The sequence below is a fragment of the Rattus norvegicus genome, chromosome 4 (assembly GCF_036323735.1).
Source record: "Rattus norvegicus strain BN/NHsdMcwi chromosome 4, GRCr8, whole genome shotgun sequence".
In the NCBI taxonomy this organism is placed as follows: Eukaryota; Metazoa; Chordata; class Mammalia; order Rodentia; family Muridae; genus Rattus; species Rattus norvegicus.
Window position 1 is genome coordinate 12,677,403 of NC_086022.1, and position 16,033 is coordinate 12,693,435.

General features: G+C 44.9%; 1 non-coding gene across 1 annotated transcript; it reads right to left on the reverse strand.

The window, feature by feature from the left end:
• Window positions 1–3,217: 3,217 nt before the first annotated feature.
• Window positions 3,218–3,282, reverse strand: LOC120102618 (U7 small nuclear RNA). Its single transcript, XR_005504248.1, has one exon. It is a non-coding gene; the product is annotated as a U7 small nuclear RNA (small nuclear RNA).
• Between the last annotated feature and the right edge of the window lie 12,751 nt (window positions 3,283–16,033).

Below are 16,033 nucleotides of genomic sequence, written 5' to 3' on the forward strand. Positions count from 1 at the left end.
TCACAAGCTCATCCCACTCAGTCCAATGCAGTCAGGGTACATTCAGGCTTTTTTCTTGGCATTCTATGTTAGCTGTGATAGGACACCATGACCATGGCAACTTATAGAAGGAAGGGCCCATTTGGGTTTATGGTTCAAGAACGGTAAACTAAGTGTCTGTCCCCATCACGGGCATGGCAGGCATGTGGCTCACTGAGAGACTCAGGTCTTCTCGTCATTGTTTTGAGACAGAGTTTCCCTGTGTAGCCCCGGTTGTCTTGGAACTTCCTCTGAGCAGACTGATCTCAAACTTAGACATCTGTCCCCACCACTGCCCAGTGAGAGCTCACATCTCAAAAATCACAAGCAGAAAGTAGAGAAAATAAACTCAAAATAAGGCTTACAAATTCAATATTTTAAAAAGAAAATCTACATTTTTCCCCCACTGACATGTTTTCTTGCAAGTCCACACCTTCTTAGACTTTCTGAACAAGGCCACCAATTGAAAATCAAGTATTGAAATACCCAAGACTGTGGGGGACATTTCTCATTCAAATTGTCACACATTAATTGGGTATGTGTCCTTGTGGGATTTTTTCTTAGTGTTTCCTTTTACTGTGAAAATGCTTCAAACACACACACTGTATGTTCTCACCTGTCTAACACACACCTGTTTAACTTCACTGTCAGATTTAAGAGCTTGGAGAGACAAGTTTCCTTGATTTAAACAGGGTTCCACCTCAGCTATGTTAGATCACTTGCCTGCTGGTCACTCGCCTGTTTCATATTTTAGAGGCAGGATCTCTCCTGTAGCCCAGTCTACACACAAACTTACTGCGTAGTTGGAGATGACCTCAAAGTCTTGATTCCTCTCCTTCTATCTCCTAACTTGAGATCAAAGGCATAGGCTATCATTCTTGGGTTATATGCTCCTATGACTATAAACCCAGGGCTTTTCCTGTGCTACTAGGCAAGTACTTCATCAACTGAGCTACGTCTCCAGGCCCCAGATTTCTTAAATTGTCTTCAAATGTCTTGGGATTACTTTCTTCACACAGAAACATCAATGTTCCTGTGTTACAAATAGCTACATCTCCTTACATTTTATAGCGTTGAATACCTCCAATTCTTACATTTTTTAAAAAGATTTATTTATTTATTTTATGTACATTGAGTACACTGTAGCTGTCTTCAGACACATGAGAAGTGGACATCAGATTTCATTACAGATGATCGTGAGGCACCATGTGGTTGTTGGGAATTAAACTCAGGACCTTTGGAAGACTAATCAGGGCTCTTAACCACTGAGCCATATATCCGGCCCCCAATTCTTATGTTTATGACATTGACTCCAAGTACATTAAGGCATTTTGGCTAAGGGGTAGTGTTGAAGGTCAGGGTTTTATTGCAGTCTAAGAAATTTAATGCCCTGGATGTCTTAAAGTAATTTGCCATGTCAAAGCTATGAACAAGGTAGGACATGGTGGCAATGTTGGACGCAGGACAGTCTGTGAAGAGTTGACGAACAGAGTCTGTAAGTGGCAGTCGTGAGCTACTCCTGGGGGAGATCACACAGCCAGCAATCCCCAAAGCAGCCAGATGGAGTGACATCATGGAGCTGGTAGGATGAGATCAGAGTCTGAAGCAGGAGATGAAATGACAAGTTTTTATTATTTAAGAGAGGCGATGTCAGAGAAGTTATGACCTTGGAGGAATGTTGAGTTACTTCCTCCTTCTCTTCTATCTCCAGGGGCTGAGTAATCAGGATATATTTTCTATGAATTTTTATCATGCACACCATGTGCTACAAGCTGAAGAAACAGTAGAACTTACTTGTAACGTCTACTTTCCATCTGGGATCCTATGGGTCCATGACATAGAGGTGAAGGACCCATTTCATCGATATAGAGGAGGGACTCGGAGCAAGGTTACACAGGGGGCACGTGGTATTGGCAAGATCAGTATGGGCAACCTCCATATATGTTTGGCCATTCTATACAAAAGTCTTCTTTTTGGTCACAGAGGAAGTGGGAGTAAAGGTCATGGATTGGAGGAGGAGGGGAAGATAGGGAAGTGATGAAATTGTTGGTTCCTAACAACATGCTATGAAACAATTTCCCAACCCGATTTGGAAGATTGTTTGCTAGAAGTCGGGATTTCTTGACTTCTGAATCTTCATAAGTAAGAATTGTCCTGGACAGAAGCAGACAGGAGAGAAAGAAGGAAAAGCTTATGTCCAATCCAGTAGAGTTGAGCACGGCTGCTGGAGTGAATCATTATTCTTCTGGAACCACGGACAATATGGTTGATCTTGGTGTTCTATGAAACTTAAGGGAGCAGGGGCCTATTGGATTGATATATAGGAAGAGAGGTTATCTTGAGGTGGAGGAGTAAAGGGCTTGAGGTGGGATAGGTGAGTCCGATGAGGGAGACACTCAAGCTTAGTGGCTGTGGTAGTTACAAGAATTACTTTGAAGGGGTCCTTCCATTTAGGAGGAAGGGTGAAGGACATTGGTTCAGATGGGAGAGAAAGACTAGGTCCCCAATGTTGTCTGAGGATGGATAGGAGTTGCCATATGGCTGGGGTAGGTAGTGATTAGAACAGTTCCATAGGAGGGAGTGGTAATGACAGTGTAAGGGAGTGAATAGGGGATCAGGGAAAGATAAGGGGTCAGAATGGGTTGTTCTGTACATGAGTTCCAATGGCATGGCCTGAGAAGGGCTGGCAGTAGGAGCTTCATTCAATTGAGGTGAAGTTCTTGTGAGAGTTTGACAAGACTATTTTTATAGGAGCAGTTAGATGGTTCTGTTTTTCCTATGGACTGGGGATGGTATTGGATATGGAAATGCCAAGCGATGCTGAAGGCTTTGGATAGGATTTGGGAAGTTGGCAAAGAGAATTCAAGGTCATTGTCTGGCTAGAGGAGGTGAGGATTCCTAAACAAGGAATCATTTCCCAGAGGAGGAGGCCAGAGACTCCTTTGTTGGTGGTAGGGTGCCAAGGACCAACCTTGGCTTAGAGAGGGGTTCTAAGGAAGGGATGTTCTAGATTGGTGAAAGAACAACCAGAAATCAATTGTGGGTACAAGCAGACATCTCTGGGTTCTGCTCGAGGTCCCCCACACCCCAACAGCTTTGTAGATAGCTCTCAGATCTGTAGTCTGCTGACATAGATTTCTACTAGAGACAGCTCTCTTGTACTAGAAAAAAATTCTAAAGGCTCTCTAGATATAGCCCCTAGGTTTTTCTGATCAAAGTCAGAAAAACTGTTAGAAAAGAATTCTAAAAGAGCTGTATTTACTCTCCTAGCAATTCTCTCTGGGTAGTTCTTTCTTGCAGATTAAAGCCCAGTCTTTTATTTACATACCAATTCATTCATTTACTCCAGGTTCCCTTTTGATTATCCCATGAATCAGCATTTTATCACCCTAGCCCCTTAATTCTTAGAAAAAGACAGCAAACACTTTTTAAAAATATTGCTAATGAATTCAGAGATCTGTTTGCCCTAATAAGCACAGACAATAAGCTACCTGGGAGGGATCCTGTCCTGAGATTACCATTCCCATCATGCTTGGACCTAAATTTGCTCTGTCCCGGGCTGAACTTGAACTCAGGAATCTGCCTGCCTCTGTATCTTTCTGACAAGATAGCTTATTTGTGCAGCTGCCTTTGTTTTTGTAGGTCTGTGAAGTCCCTCATACAGTTCATATTGCATCCTTACATTTTGCATAGATGAGAAATTATGTAATTTTTGAATTCATGTTTTCAGAGTTCTTTCCCACAGTCTTAAGGGCTGTTTTGAAGGTTACAGCATTTATAATTTTTACTGAGGAACATAGACAAACTCTTGACTCCTGTACTTATGCTGTTTCTAATTATCATGGAGTCATTAATATTGGTAGGGAGAATATTTCCTGAAGGAGGAACATGAAGCAAAATTTTATATATATAAGTGTTATACAAACAAGCCTCACGCCAGCAACTGTCCACATTTGTGGAGGCCTACATCCTGCTGGCTCTGCTCCAGGAGTAGGATACTGTGTCACACCTTCCCTTCCAAGGCCATGAAGGAATCTGCAGTGGGGAATGTCTATATCCACCCTGAGAAGGTATCCACTAAGACCAGTAGGTACCTAACACATTTGACTGAGCACATGTGGGTAAAGTCAAGTTGCCGTTTGGCTCTGGGGAAACAACCTCTGACCTGGTGAGTAGAAAAAGAGTTTGCAATAAATGGAGTTGAGGTCTGACATTTTAGAGAATTTACAAGAGGCATCATTAATCCTTTAAAAAAGAGAAACCCTCTTGTCCTTGAGGTGTTGCTATCGTGTCCCCTTCAGTTGCCTCTTTGGTGAGTTGGCCCCTTAGTGTTTTATGTTGTGAGTCCTGAGAAGGTGAGTACCTGGAGCTCATTTCTGCCTTCTTTGTTTTTTTTTTTTCCTGTTCTTCTAGGTGGCATATTTTCACTTTTGGTCTTGGTGCAAGGGTGAGCATGCAGTGGCCATCTTTTCTGGCTTCTTTGTCTTTGTCAGCTCTTTTTCACTTTTGGTTTGTATTCATCCTGGTACCTAACATAGGGGCTGGTCTCCCAGGTCCCTTTTCATCCCAGGGACACTGTGCAGACAGAAGGTCTTTGAGCTACACCTGAGAGGGTCCCCTACTTAGTATGTGACTTTTGTCACCTCCTCTGTCATATTGTCATTCCCTCCCCTCTACCTCTATCCCAGATTAGGGCTCTGAAAACCTTTCATGTTATTGATGGTCTCAAGGTTAAGACTCACAACCTGGACCAATTTTAGGAGGAGGCCCCCTGGATATCCCCGAAGAACATGTGTGACCCTGATCTCTGGATGTGTGTTCTCTTCCTTGCCTTAAAGCACAAGGCAGAGTCTGGGATTATCCCTCCCTTGTTCTTTGTCCACATCTTCCTTGCGGTCATCACCAGTTTTAAGAATTCTTCCCCAGAGGAAGTGGTAGCTGCCCATAACAAACACTGCCAGGATCAGGTTCCATTACTGACCCCGGGACACTTTCTCCAGGCAAACAGGTTGATTTCAGCAATGAGGATGAGGGCACCTCTGCTCCAACCCTCCAGCCATCAGGCTCCAAGCCATCCTCTTGCACTGCTGCCTAAGGTCCCCCCTCAGTCACTAGCCCTTCTGCTCTGGCCCTATTGGGGTTATCCCCAGCTTACCCTTTGGGTAACTTAGGGGGACTTTGTTTTCCATCAGTTACTCCTACAGTGGTCACTCTTGCGATGCCTGTCCCTCCTGCTGAACTGCCACTCCTCAAGGGGCCTCATTCTTCTCAGGTATATCATGAAGCTTTCCCTGTCAATCTTGGCCCTTATGGGGTGACTAGGCCCTGGATTCCCACCCTCTGGCAGACTTGACACCAATTAGAAAAGTTGCCAATAATTCTAGCCCACCCAGATTCCCATTATTTTGAACAGGTACTGAAGCAATGGGCTATGAACCTCCAGACTGATCACAATTGGTATAATCTCCTTAGGGCATTGCTTGACCCCGCCATGTTTTTTAATTGGAGGTCTGCGTATCATGACTTGACTGAGAATCAGGCTAGGATTAATTTGGAATATCACCTTAATTTTACTTTTGATATGCTTACTGGCCATGGGGCATATATTAACCTTGTCATTCAGGCCACTATTGGAGTGCATGCTTATTTTAACTAGGTTGCTGATCTTGCCTTCAAGGCCCTTAAGGCCTGCCCCCCATTGGGACCCTTCTTATTTTTGAAATCTTGTCCAGTGGTCTGGAGAATCCTTCGAGGACTTCCTGTCCTGTGTGACTGAGGCAATGGAAGGGCGTGTCAATGCTGGTCCAACTATACTGTACGCAATGCCCATAAGGAATGATGATATTTGTAAATGGGTTGTTCCCACTTGTGATGTGGACCCTGGCACGGACCCCATTGCAACCCTGACTGCCTCCATTGATGTCTTGGTCATGGAGCATAGACAGAAAATGTGCCCCCTGAAAGGCCCCCTGATCGCATCTGATGTGGCTATGCTAAGCCTGGTCACCTCAGATGGGACTGCCTCTCAGTCAGGCTAAAGATCAAATGTCCTCATTGTAACAAAGGTTTCCATTGGGCTAAGGATTGCTGTTCTGAAAAACAGGAAGACAATTTATACTCCATAAGGAGCACCCTTCAGCCCCGCCAGTAAGAGGGACCCCTGCTTGGTCTGGAGTCTTTTGGACCTTGCCTGTATTTCCTCACTCCCTGGTGAGGACTGCACATTTAGATGGTATACCCACTACAGGGTTGGTTAACACAGGGGCAGACATCACTATAATAACAAAAAATGAATCACTGAGGTTTCCCCTATTGGAGATTCCAGTCCAGTCCCTCCATTACGGGAGTTGGAGGCCAACAGGCCACAAAAATGACTACTTGATGTTGCATGAAATAAAAATATGAACCCCACACTATTCCCGCCTTCTCTCTGGCCCCAGCAGTCCCAATGCCTCCATGGCTAGCCCCATGCAGTGACCACCCATCTTGCGGATCTCTTGCGGCAGATTCTGCTCACATTCCCACACATCCGTCCCTGTGGTTAGCTGACATAAATCTCTATAACCCAGTAAAATAGAAACTCTAGAGGCTTGTAATTTATCAGTCAGATTCTCACCCTCACAAAATGTCCACACAATGAACTCAGAGCCAATTGCTATTGATATAAACTGCCCACCTAGATAAGATGAATTGTCCTGTAATTATCCATCCCTTATAAGATATTCAGAGCTACCTGTGGCTATTTAAAGCCACATGGATCTGGGTTGTCTTTCACTTCCTCCATCTTCCTTCCTCTCTGTCTCTCTGTACTCTGTACTGTCTCTAAAATTCTCAGCCCGCTTTTCTTTTCCACTGCCCAATCACAGGCTCTAGCCTCATCTTGTACCTGCCCTATGTGTGTATAGACAGCAACCCACATTTCCCTGTTTTTGTCCAGCTAAAAGGCTCTTTCCTCTCAAAAAAAATGAACACAACTATTACCATTTGTAAATTATAAAGCATAAGATACACCTAACATCCAGTCCATTATTTTTGTCAAATAAATAGAACATTGTTATTTATCCTAACTTAAAAAAGGCTTATAATTCCATATCTGTTATGTCCTGGTTTAGCTTGTAGACTATCTGAAAACCATCTTAAATATGTCCTCTCAATGCTAAATAGCCCAGGTTGGCCATGAGACTATAACTAGTCTTTCAGCCCTGTCAGAAATCCGAGAATGACCAATATTATCTGAAAATATAGGAAGACTAACACAGCTTCCAGAACTGAGACAAGTTGTAGAGACAGCTGCCTACCCATACAGCCCCAATGTGTCAGGAAGTTGGAGCATCAGTCTTCAGCCTTCTGGCCCAGGATCATCTGACCGACCTTGTAAAACAGGAATTATTATATTATAGTCTCAGCAGAACTACGCTATCCTATCCTGTACTTGTGTCCTCTCATGAGCGGTACAGGTCTGTAGGGAAATAGGCAATTTCTGCCCAGTGACTACCTAGCCACAATGCACAACCTCACCTTGAGATGGAGATGCTGAGCTGCTTCTTTGAATCCACACATGGGAAGCTGTTAGGAGCTCAGTATGTCTCAATAACTAAAGAATAAATAACATTAAATGTCACATACTGTGGGTTTCTGACATTTTTTGAAAACTATGTATGTAAAGTAATATGGACCGCTGTCTGTTAACTTCTCTTAGCTATTTCTAAATAAAATATCTTGCCATTACCATAGCAATGAACTCAGAGTCAATAAAAAAATGGGGACCATTCAAGCGGGACTGCCTCATCCTAGTGCTATCCCACCCAAGTACCATGGGATGGATGATCCTAGATATTAGGGTAGCTTTTTTCCAGGTCCCTCTGGCTCCCCAGGATAGATGCTGTTTTGCCTTCACAGTATGGAAGTTTAATATGTATACACCAGCTAAAAGATATCAGTGGATGGTCTGCCTCAGGGCATGAAAAATTCTCTGGCCATTTGTCAGATATATGTGACTGAAGCCATACAGGAAGTCCCCAGGGCTGTCCTTGTAATCCACTACAGGGATGATATTATGCTTGCATACCCTAGCCTGCCCAATCTTGAAAAGGGTCTCCTCTCAATTGTTGCTTCACTTAGGAAAACTCAACTTGAAGGATGCTCCCAAAGAGACTCAGAGCATTTGCCCATATGCCTTCCTGGGCTTTTCTACTTCTGACAAGATTAAGGCCCTGGCCTTCTCCATCATGTCAAAATACTCCTACTCCCTTGTGGAGTTACAGTGATTATGTGGAACTGTTAACTGGCTCAAACCTTTCCTGCCTGTTCTGGACTAGGAGGCTAGCAACCTATTACAGAAAGCTATGGCGTTCCTTTCTGTATCAATTCTGAAAAGGCATGATCCAAGGAAACCCCTCCTGGCCATAATTCTGTGGTCCCTTGAGTGGTCCTAGGGGTGTTATGCCAGAATGGGCCCCTTATATTGCTGCACCAGGCCCACTCTGGTTTACTTAAGGTTACCTCAGAGTTTGACATTGTCTTTCACCTTGCCCTTAAAGTGAGAGGCTTATCAAGGAGAACTTATAACAGGGAACCAGACAAAATAATTCTACCATTCTCCTTACGATATCCTCAATCATTATGGGCAGATTGCATTAGCTTTTAGGAAATGGTGGCAGGGTTCACAGGCTTGTGATAATCGCATGCCACCAGACAAGTGTCTTACTGCTTTGTCCCAGCTGCCAATTACTGTTAAACCCCATAGCATATCTAGCTCTCATCCCATTCCCAAGGCAACTATGGCATTTTCTGATGCTAATAACACCAGATATGGAGTTCTTATCCAAAGACCTGGGGGAAAAGGACACAGTTCACATTCTCCCTAATCCTGTCTCAGTGCAACTAGTTGAATTATTTGGACTCCTGAAAATTTTTGAGTGTTGCTAACAGGAGCCAGTTAACATTTTCTCAGATAGACAATACGCAATACAGACCCTGTCCTCCTATATTAAAGAGGGAAACAGCCCCATACATGTCTGCATGCAATCTAACTAGAAGGCTCTCAAGAATAGGGCACATTCATGGTTCATCTCAGACATAAGATTGCATCCTAAGTTGCCTGGCATACTAGCAGAAGGAAATGAGAGACTTGATGCCCTGATTCTGGCTGTAGACATGGAGTTGCTAGAACAAGCCAGAATGTTACACCAGCAATTTCACCTTTCTCCTCAGAATTTACATGAGCTCTTGCCTGAATTGCCTATGTCACAATGTAAACATCTTGCAAGGTCTTGTGTAATTTGCACACCTCTTGCACCACTAGGTCCCCTTGGCAGATCAGGAGTTAACCCTAGCACTCTGCTCCCCAATGCAATCTGGCCAATAGATGTCACCCATTACCCAGCCTTTGGTAGATACTTGCTCCGCCTTTGTATACAGGGTGGCTATGACAGGTGAAATGGCCTCTCCTGTTATTAAGGCCATGAAATCAGCAATGCTGGTAATGGCACTCAAAACCAACAACGAACCTGTTTACTTGTCTCAGCAATTCAGTGTCTTCCTATCCTCATGGAGAATCAGTCACTCCTTTGGGTATGATACCTTATAATTCTCAAGGCCAAGTAATCCTAAAAAGAGCAAATTGTTCCTTGAAGGGAGCACTTGCTCAGGTCACCTCCCCAGAATCCAAAAGACATTCACACCTAGCTTGGGTGGAGGTCCTGTTTCATGTGAGCTCTCTCTCCCTCAATGAAAAAGGGCTGAGCCCTGCTTACAAACACTGGGCATTTGTGCAGAGGGACACTCCCCTCACGATGGTTAGATGGAGGGACCCAATAACTTCTCAATGACGAACGCCTGCTCTGCTTCTGACAAGGGGGCGAAGTTTTCCCCCCAGGAGGCAACTTCGTCAATATGGGTGCCCTTGAGAGATGCTCACCCAGCTAGGGAACAGGAGGCAATGAAGGAGCCAGAAGACCAGGACCAAGAGATGCAATGCTCATTCTGTGTTTGTTAATTTTTCTTCAGCTTGGGAGGGCTGATGAGCCCTGCTCCCATTCTTTTGCCTGTGGCAGTTAACTTCCCAGCCTACTCTTTTCTCTGCCAATGTGAGTTTAGGTTTGCCCTTCATGATGATTAGAAGGCACCTGGCCCACAGAGGAAATTCTCTCCTTTACCACCAATGTCCCCTGTCGGCCCTTGTATCCAATGACACAATATGGCCTTGGGGGACCTATGGCACCATGTTAGGCATGGAACTTCACATTCTCCTTACTGATTTCAAACCCCCAAAGGATCCCCCAAGCATATCATGTCCACCCCTGCCTCACTGTCCGAGGGTTCCTCAAATGCCCACTTCTACCTTAGAAGTACTGCCAGACTGCACTAGGCATAAAATTTGCCAGAGACTGCCCAGTATTGTCATCTAACCTCACACTTGACATGTGGAGGTTTACCCCACAGGATGTTTCCAATATTATTCCCTATGTTAACAGGGATTCAATTAGATTCTGATATGACTCCATTATGAGCAATTAGGATTTATGTGACCCGTCTAAGTGTCTTGATTTGCACCCCCTTACTCTCCTAAAAGGTGCCTGTCTCTTTAATGGGACATATTTCCATATAAACCAGTTGGCGAAAATGTGGACCGGGGCAACCCTTGTGAATGTGACCATTGGCAGCCAGGTTGGATGGAGAGCCACTTCAGTCTTTGTCCGACCTCCCTTTTTCTTTATCTTCTTTAATGAGAAATGTCTCCTGCCCGCCTGCTGGATGGGGTATTCAACAATGGCTATCCTGATGAGGGAACCAGCCACCATTTGGATGCTTGTGGTGAACACCACTCACTTTCAGCCGTCACTCTGATGACCCAGCTTACTTACAACACCTACACCATGGAAAGAGGGATTTTGGTAATACAGCTGCCAGCATCGCGGCCAGCATTGCAGGCATTGCTGGGGCAACAGCAGTTGCTGTTGCCTTGACCCAGAGAGCCACTACAGCAGAGACTGTCCATGCTGTAGTCTCTAAGTCAGTTGAAGCGCTACAGGTGTAGGAGGTACTAAATCAACATCTTTATCAAGCCATACTCATTTTACAATAGATTGACTTACTGGAGGAACTGCTGGCCCTTGTTAGACATGTCTCTATTGGCATGTGACCCCAGGTTTCACTCCATCTGCCTCACCCTTTACCAGGTACACAATGCCACTCAAGCTTGGTAATAGTTGGCTCAATATCTTGAAGGTACCTGGCCAGACAAAGTCCTTAACTATTCTGTGATGTTAAGGAAGAACATAGCTAACCTCAAATGCGACCAAGGTGCTCTCCCTAGATGCCAGATTCTTGGGAAAAGTGTGGGACAATATTAACAGGCTGTTTGACCCCCTCATGCATAGCCACTTATGCTATCATGAGAGGAATTGTCATATGAAATTATTTTGTTTAAGCATCTCGTACAGCATATCTCCAGGCAGTGCTCCATAAATAAGGTGACTTTCCAAGTGCTGATGGCTCTCGAAAATCCTGATTGTGGTCCCCTAAGGAAGTGATCAAAGCTGGGATGTCAGAGATCCATGAGACCACCATGTAGGCTCTTCCTCATCTCCCCGTTGTGTGACAAGCCTCCAGAGTGATATCTCTTTGACGGCTGATAGTCAATGATGGGTAATATCCTGGAAGACCAGACAACCTAAGACAGGCATGGTCCAGTACATGGGAATCCTCTGAAGTGGGGTCAACGATGTTGAGGCAATGGCACCCTGGCTCCCACTAGGCTGTCAATATCTAAAAACAAAAGTGTAGAAATAAAGGAGGAAAGGCAGCTGCCACCTCTACATAAACACTGGGGGCCATGCAGCTGCCAAAGCATCTCTTGAAGGAGGACCTAGTTGAGGACTTCCTGAGAGACCAAGGATTGCTGGTCAGTCAATGTCAGCCAATTGGTAACTGCTGTTTAGAAGAGATGCTTTCTTGGGACCAATGAAGTGCAGATGGAGGATATTTAAGGGGCTTGCAGCAGTGTTCAGATGTGTTTGTTGCAGCATTTCTCACCTGCTCCTGTAGTCTGTGTCGTGGATTCTGTGCCACCTTTCCTCCAACCCCCAAGAGCAGGTAGGGTCAGCAGTGAGTATTTCAGGGCATAGGCAGTGCCAAGGGGGAGCCAGAAGGTGTGAACAACATAGTTCCCAGGGGTGAAGAAGGGGGGTATATCCTAACCCTTTAGGGAAGACCAACCAGGGAAGACACAAGCTGTTCACTGGGTTGTAAATGTAATTCGGGGGGGGGGTGTTGTGACTTATATGCCTTTGCTCCCAAATTACTGTAAGGTGTTTCTACACCCTACACTTCTAGCCTGGTTTGACTCCCAAATAAACAACACAGAAAACTAGTACCAATAAGCTGCAAGCTGGGAAAATTCTGAGCTATTCTAACCTGACTAGGCTGCCTATATCTCAGCCATGTGGTCCTTTACCTATGGTCTAAGTCTTGAGTCTTGCCTTGGTTTGCTCTGGTCCATGTGTGTTCTCATGGCTGCTCTCTCATCACAACCTTATGGTAAATCCTTCTGGTCCTTCCATAGCCTTTCCACTTCTCTCCTCTGTCATCTCTTAGGATACATTCCCCCCACCCCCAACTCTGATTGACAGTCCCACCCTATCTCTTCTGCTCAGCTAATTGGCTGACCAGCTTTTTATTAACCAATCAGAAGTGATGGAAAACATTGACACTGGAGATGCTTAGCCAATTTCCAGTCTGCAACCAGATCTCCGGGGGTAGAAATCAGCATCTGAATACTCAGGGCAGAAGACTACCCCCTAACGTTGGGTCATCTCTGCACTCAGCAAGGGTTAGGACTAACATCTTCAGGAGACTCCATGGTACTAGGGTTTTTGAGTGAAGTCAAAAGGCAAAAACTGAGCTTAAAAACAAAGCCTCACCCAAGGGAAAGTGTTGGAAGAGGATCAGCCTTAAAGATAGTGGCTAGGTTCAGAGACTGTCCCACTTGGGGATCCAGTCCACCTACATACAGACACCAATCCCAGACAATATTGCTGATGTCGAGAAGTACATGCTGACAGGAGCCTGATATAGCTATCTCCTGAGAGGCTTTGCCAGAGCATGACAAATACAGCAAATGCTAGCAGCCAACCATAGAACTGAGAATGGGGTCCCCATTGGAGGAGTTAGAGAAAGGGGTTTGCAACCCCATAGGAAGAACAATACCAACAACCAGAGCTCTCAGGGAACTAAACCACCATCCAAAGAGTACACATAAACAGATCCATGGCTCCAGCTGCATATGTAGCAGAAGATGGCCTTGTTGAGCACCAATGGGAGGAGAAGCACTTGGTCCTGCCATGGCTGGGCCCCACCCCCCACCCAGTGTAGGGGAATGACAGGGTGGGTAGGCAGGAAGGGGTGGGTGGGGTAGGTGGGGGTACACCCTCATAGAAGAAGGAGGAGGGAGGATGGGATAGGGGTTTATGGTGGGAAACTGGGAAAAGGGATAACATTAGAAATTAAATAAATTTTTAAAAATCCAATAGGAAAAGGGAAAAAGGAAAAAAAAAGACGGTAGCTAGGGGTGCCTCTGCTCTCAAGAGGGGTTCTGATATTCACGGTCACTCCTTTGGTCTTGAAATCAATGACACCAGCCAAGGGGAGACTTACCAAATTGCAACTGGCGGATTCAGTGCCCAGAGATCTGTGAGCTGGAAGGCGAGTCTATTTATTGGGTGTAATCAGAATAAGGGTCCCAGTGCAGCTCAGACCCCTAAAAGGAGCACGGGCAGGATCTCCTACCTGGATCGTGACACGAAAGTAACTGTTTTGTGTTGAACAGAGAGCCAAGGAATGTCACACAATCACAGCACCCTACGGACTTCATGTGAAGGATTTACTCTGTGTGTGTGTGTGTGTGTGTGTGTGTGTGTGTGTGTGTGTGTGTGTGTGTGTGTAGGGTAGAAGTATGCAAGAGGCTGCCTGAGCAGGGGTGCAAAAGAGAGAGAGGAAGGAGGCCATGATGGTGTGGGCTTTATAAGGAATATGGAGCATGTGAATAGCAAAAAACAGGCCATGGAGACTTGACTGCTGGTGATGTTGAGGATGCTGGTGCTGAGTCAGTAAAGGTGGGCTGGAGGTGGGGGAGCACTGGCTCTGGAATGTGGGTGATTCATGGTTTCCCAACACTATTTTCTTTCAGGTAATTACAGCACACATATATACATAAACCATTTATTATTTTAAAACTTACATTTATTTATTTGTGTATGTGTTTATGTAAACATGTGTAAATTCATGTGTGTGTGTATGTGTGTGTGTGTGTGTGTGTGTGTGTGTGTGTGTGCCCACATGTGCATGTAGGTCACAAGACAGCTTGCAGGAGTCGCTTCTTTTCCAGCATGTGGGTTGCAGGGATAGAACTCAGGTTGGCAGCAAGCGCTAGTACCCTCTGAATCCTCTCATCATCCCTAAACCATGTATTAGCTGTTAAACAGTTGCTAAATAATTGAGTGTGATATGCATGCATACCTGTAATTCCAACAACTGGGAGATGGCGGCCACTTTTCTCCTTCTAAATGAGTCAAAACATTGTAATTTACCCGTAACTGTGGCTTATTCTTTGGCTAGTAGGTCCGTTTCTCTTCTCTTGGAAGTCCTGGATTCGATCTGTTAAGTCTATGGTATTTTTTAAAAATTGTTAATCCTCTTCAAAACCTTTCCTTGTAAACATGCAGGAAGTCTAGTGGGATAGCTCAGGAGCTAAGAGCACTGCCCATTCTTCCTGAAGTCCTAGCTTTGACTCCCAGCACCTACACAGTGGCTCCCAGCTACTTGTAGCTCCAGTCCCAGAGGATCTGATGCCCTCTTCTGGCCTCCAAAGGCATGCACATGGCAGACAGACATACCTGTGGAATGACACCCACAGACGTAAAAATAAATACATAAAGAATTTAAACTATGTAACAAAATCTGATTTTTTTCCCAGACATGCCTGTCTGTGGAGGTTTTGGTCAGTTTCTTCTAAGGAGCATTCTCAGAGTGCTTAAGGACAGTCATAACTGTAGGCTGTCTAAGGAGCATTCTCAGAGTGCTTAAGGACAGTCATAACTGTAGGCTGCCTTTAGCCTTCACTATTTGACTTTGATAATAGTGGGAAGTCCACTGATTACACTTTTTAAAGTCACCTTGGCTTGTGTTTTCACAAGTACCTGCCAATGTTCGTTCCTTGTTAAACCCTGTGCTGGACAAAGTGAAGACCCCATAATAACTCACCCAGGTCAGGATGTAGTGATCCTTATATGGTCTAATGGTCCTTATTTTCTTGTGGTCTTAACACCACTTGAGAGTACAGTCCTAGAGTATCACTGGAAATTGATATCCAGAAACACCATTGAGTGAAAATTAGGACATGATCATGCCTAGGTATTGTAGATGTGAGGGAGAGCTCAGCCAGGGGTATTGGGTAAGGTACAGACTGAACCAGGCTAGCAGAATAGACTTGGGCATCCAGGGGTTGGGGGTGGGGAGCAGGAGGGGAAGAGAGAGGAACCAAGAGGCCAAGAGCTGACCTGAGAGCACCAAGAGAGCTTATAGCCAAAATGTCTGAGATTGTATATGAAAGAAACTGGGGGAAGGGGCTGGAGAGGTTTAGGGTAGGGGTGGGGCGGGGTGGGTAAGAAGTGCTGAGAAGAGTCGGGTTGCTCACAGTACCTGCAGTGTGGGAGATGCTGGGAGAACCTGGCCCATGTCTGCTTTGATAAGTTCAATAGGCACCTCAGCCATTTGCTCTGAGTGTCTTTGAGACCTAACAACTACGAGGTCTGCTTTTTAGTAATTGTTTATTAAGTATTTATTAAGGTGTCATTGTGTCCTCGCATTAAATTTGCAATATAAGCTTTAGTGTCAACATTTTTTTTTTTCTAGAGCAGACACCTGTTCAGGGAAGCTATGTAGCTTACCCACGTTTTCAGCCACCAAGGAGAAAATAAAAGATTGGAACCTTTATCCTAATTTTGTTCTTTAATCT